This window comes from Dermacentor silvarum, chromosome 8 (assembly GCF_013339745.2).
Source record: "Dermacentor silvarum isolate Dsil-2018 chromosome 8, BIME_Dsil_1.4, whole genome shotgun sequence".
NCBI classification, from domain to species: Eukaryota; Metazoa; Arthropoda; class Arachnida; order Ixodida; family Ixodidae; genus Dermacentor; species Dermacentor silvarum.
The window spans coordinates 154,943,525-154,948,685 of record NC_051161.1 but is presented as its reverse complement, the minus strand read 5'-3'; positions in this window follow the sequence as shown (position 1 = coordinate 154,948,685).

Genomic DNA, 5,161 nt, shown 5'->3' with positions numbered 1-5,161 from the left:
TTGCTGTCACTCACGTCTTCACTTGAAGCTGTTACAAGAGAAACGTAGCAGGAAAGGAAAAGGCGGGTAACTCTGAGGACTTCTCGTACATGGTTTTCTCACAAGTATATAATTTTCAGCGTAATGAACGAGAAATGTGCACGAGATTCAGGATGCTTGTGACAATCTGGAGACAAGTATCTGGTAACTTGCGTGAAATAAACTACCGAAGAAAGCGCGCACATGCGAGCTAGTTGACAACATATCATGAGGGGCCATATTAATCCCTGCAATGCCCAAACACAGTTCCACATTATGAAAAATTGGAAGGAATTGTTCACATTTTTTTTGTGGCCTGGAGACTACATTTGTAGGAAAAAAGCCCAAAGAAAAATTTTCTCTTATAACTTATTTACTCCGCTATTTAACTATTCCATAATCGGTTTGTTAAACGATCAACAGCGGGGAACTTCACTCAAGCATATTCAAAACACAACTATAAGCTTTGCATTAAGTATTCTGCATTTCAAGCAGCCTTTTGAGGCATAAAACTCAGTGCAGCATAGCACTGGAACTTTCAGAAAAGCAGGGCAATGCAACAAGTACTAAGGAAACTAGGACGCGATGAATGTGGTTGCAGTTCAACTAAGGCACGTTATAAAAAAAAAAGGATCGCCAGCCCTTCCCCTGTCGAGAAAATGGGGGTAAGCGAAGCTTGTCATGTGTGTATCTGACCTTCCTGGTGACTTTCTTTCTCTCTCTCTATCATTCTGTCTCTTATCTCTCTCTTTTCATGTCTTTCTGTCTTTCTTTGATTCTATGATCTTCGTGGTGATTTTGTTTCTTTCTCTCTCTCTCTATCTTTCTCTCTCTAACCTTTCTCTCTCGCTTTATTTCTTTCTCTTTCTATATCTCTTTCTTCCTTTGTCTATTTCTCTATTTATTTCTCCGATCTTCTTGATTTTCTTTCTTTCTCCCCCTCTTTCTTTCTTTCCCTCTCTCTTGCTCTCTATCTCTCTCTATTTATTTTTTCTCTCCCTCACTCTCTCTTTCTCTCCTTGACCTTCGTGGTGATTTTCTATTTTTCTCGCTCTTTCTCTCGGTCTTTCTCTCTCTATTTATTTATTTTCTCTCTTTCTTTCTCTCTTTTTGTTTTCGTCCCTGGTATGTGCCAATGAGCTTGGACCGTGTCTGCACTATCGCCAGGATCAGCCCACTTTTCAGGGTGACACAGCAACCACCACCACCAACGAAACTTGTGAGCCTATGACGCTTCGCTTAAAAAGCCCTGGGAAATAAGTTCTGCTTAACTTCAACAGCAGAGTAAGGAGAGCATTTGCCGTAATTAAATAGCCTAAAACTGTCACGTTCTTCTACTCAAAGATATCTAGTTTCTACTTGAGGTACGTACGACAGCTTCTTGTCATTTGGAACATTATAAACGGCCTGAAATGGTTAGGTGGTCTTAAAACCATGCGCAATTTGTGGACGTCGTACGGTTCCACCAGTTGAGAGGCCATATACTCAGAATCTAGTTTTGTGCTTTCTGCAAAACAATTTTCCATAAAACTAAGCTTTCTTTGATATAAGATGCTCTTGGAATTTGCTTTTATGCACCCTGAGCCGACTGCATTTAAACCTTGAGACACGTAATCTCGAAGGTCAACGTCTGATTTTGAAAAAAAGAAAAAACGACAAGAATGACTCCCTAAGTTCTTTCTCGTAATGCTCTTTAAAGCCTAACATGTTGCAATGTCTGGCCATTCGCTTCAAAAGAATAAATCTACAATTGTGCAGTTCCTATTCTTTAGGACTGTGAGTAACGTCCTTTAGATGTGGGTACCTCACATACTTTCCGGAGTGAGTGAGTGAGTGAGTGAGTGAGTGAGTGAGTGAGTGAGTGAGTGAGTGAGTGAGTGAGTGAGTGAGTGAGTGAGTGAGTGGTGAGTGAGTGAGTGAGTGAGTGAGTGAGTGAGTGAGTGAGTGAGTGAGTCTGTCTGTCTGTCTGTCTGTCTGTCTGTCTGTCTGTCTGTCTGTCTGTCTGTCTGTGTCTGTCTGTCTGTCTGTCTGTCTGTCTGTCTGTCTGTCTGTCTGTCTGTCTGTCTGTCTGTCTGTCTGTCTGTCTGTCTGTCTGTCTGTCTGTCTGTCTGTCTGTCTGTCTGTCTGTCTGTCTGTCTGTCTGTCTGTCTGTCTGTCTGTCTGTCTGTCTGTCTGTCTGTCTGTCTGTCTGTCTATCTATCTATCTATCTATCTATCTATCTATCTATCTATCCGTTTTCCCGCCAACTTGGGTCACTGTGTATTCGATGGTCGAATGGTTAGAGCATCGGCTGCTGTGCTGGAGTAACAGGGTTCGAAACAAACCGTGATACCGCTGCCAACTGACCATTGGTGCAAGCGGCTGCGGGAGCTCAATGGGGAAGGAGACCCCATCCGCAAGCAGCATCACGAGCTGGAATAGTCTGTGTCAAGTAAGTCTGTTTCCTAATTGTCGAAAATTGCTTTCTTACCCGGGTTTACTTTCTATTTCAAGTTTTCTCTCCTTCCTTACCATTTAACCGCCGGCTTCTTGGCCCATCCCCCGTAGTGGGTAAGTGCCATGAAATAAGGAGCAAGCAAGCAAGTAAATTAAGCCTGTTTCGCATGTTGTGATTTTCATAGCACCGGAAGTTGGATTTCGGTCGCAGGCGCCAGAAATCGCAGTCGGATGTGTCAAGCCCCCTCCCTTCTATGGCTGCAACCAACCGGCTGTTCTCACGTTGCACGTCAAAATTGCACCGAAACCCGTGAGAGCTCTTTCGCGGTTTGTTTTGGAAAAAGGCGTCGGGCGGTCAACACAAAGTTTATAGATACTTTTTTATCTATCAAAGTTGGCTCAAAAAGCTTTGAACACTGCAATTAATTGAGTGGAGCCACTGGAAGCCCGCGCTTGCGCTCAGTGGGCATGAAAGTGCAACAATGATGAGTTTTCCTGAAACACCACTCCGCTTTATCGTACAGGTGGTTGCATACCTACTTCATATCAATAAAAATGCAGTGAGCTTCATTGGCTTGGCAGTTGCAAGCCTAGAATTGCTATTTAATTTGGCGTGCGAGCGCGTTCACCGTGACCAAATACTTATTTATTCCCGTGACATCGAGTCAAACGAGGGCCGCCCTGGAGAGGATTCAAGCAAAGGACACAAAAACCTATTTCTCTCGCAAGAGTCCTCCATTGCAAGGTTGACTGAAAGCACAATGGAGATATGGCCTGGCTCAACGAGGTCAAAGAAAGTCAGCGTTCCATCGAGAAAACAATTGCTGATATCCGCACCAGGGTTTCAAAATTTTAAGACACATTGCGCCCGTCCGGCGAAATCCCTGTAGAAAACGTGACTCCTAAAATAGTACGTATGACCAAATGCCTTGACGAACTAGAAAATGCTTCCCACAGAGACTTCCACACTCCAGGAAAAATTAATGACGCAATAGGTGAAATGGTCGGAGAAACACGCCCTTATTAAAGCGATTGTTAAAACATCGTTGACATATTGTAGAGGAATTGCTGACTCGTTAACTTGTCAACGCTGTTAAAACAGTCATTGGACTCACTCAACAATAACTAACCGAGTTTGCTGTTGACAATTTCACAATAAAGGTGTCATTGACAACAGAGGATTGAAATATTTTTGAGTAATTCTCGAGCGCCATTGAGTCATTCAAGTAGTTCATGTCATTAAGTATCATTAAGTGTCATCAATGTGATATTAAGCCATCCCATCAAAGCAGATCACCCGGTATCTGTTTACATATGGTACGTTGTACGTATCTGTTTACATAACATACGTTGAACGAACTGAACAATAGTTCAACAATATCGCTGTTGATCATTTTCGGTGCAATGCCATTGACAAGATTGTATTGAAACATGGTTCAGCAATCAATTATTCACCCTTGGTTCCTTCAATGCGCAGTCCCTATATGGTGAAGAAGTTGTCGAAATCAGATAGCCCATTAAGAAAAATTGGTTACTTAACTTTAATTAGTAGATATGGTGCCCCGTTGCCAACAGTAAAGCAGACAAGCACAGCGTGGTGTGGAAACTAGGAGCGCTTAAGTGTGAATCTAGTGTATCCTCTGTGCAGTTATAGTCTAATGTTCCTCAGTGAACCGTCATCGGACCTTGGTTGGTTTCTCATGTATATTAAAATACTTCCAAACACCCTTAACTCCTTCATAGAGTTACTAACTTACGACTGAGCCATCTTTAGCAAAGTAATCAGTATATTTTTCTGTTTTTAAGTCTGGTCTGAATAATATATCTCACTTTTATAACTAATGACTAATTACGCTTTATGCAAGCAACTATAAACACATGACTATTTCCCGCCTCGTCACACCTAGTTCATTCGACTACTTTTAAACGGAGCTAAAGTCGATCATGTCCCATCATATGTCCCATCATATCTAGGAGTTCAGATAACCAGTGACCTATTTCGCTACACTACTAGCACACTACACTACACTATGCTAATCGCGCCATTGTGCTACCTTCGTCCAAAACTTTCACCGTGGCCCTGCACGTCCTAAGCTGCTGCTATAAGAAACACTAGTTCGCCCAAAGCTATATTATGCTGAAGCAATATGGGATACCTTCCCCAAGACACATTATCGTTTTAGAATCTGTCCAAAACTTATCGACTCAATGTATTCAGTGGATTACGCTCAAATTTCAAGTGTCAGTTTAATGAAATCCTGTATTGGCCTTTCCCATTAGGAAATAAGAAGAAAAATTTTCTAGCCATTCTCTTTCTCAAAGGATTTTCTACAACAACCAAACCCTTCAGCTTGAAATAATTTCAGAACCATCGTATTTTTCCCCATGCGTGGACCACCCCAACGAAGTGGCCCTTCCTTTTTGCCGCACTGATATTTTCTTGCATTGGTTCTTGCCGATTGGACCATCAAAAATTGGAAACATCTTCTCACCTCTCGTGCTGCGATAAAAGAATGCCATCGCAGGCCACTGTTCCAATTAGATGCGCTTGACCTTTCCTTTCTTTTACTCCTAACATGATTATGCAACCCACCCGTCTGTGACGTCATCGGCGCCTTGAGGTTATTCTAATAAACAGAGAAATAGGCGGACTCAAACTGCTAAGATGTTATTCTAATACACAGAGAAATAGGTGGACTCAAACTG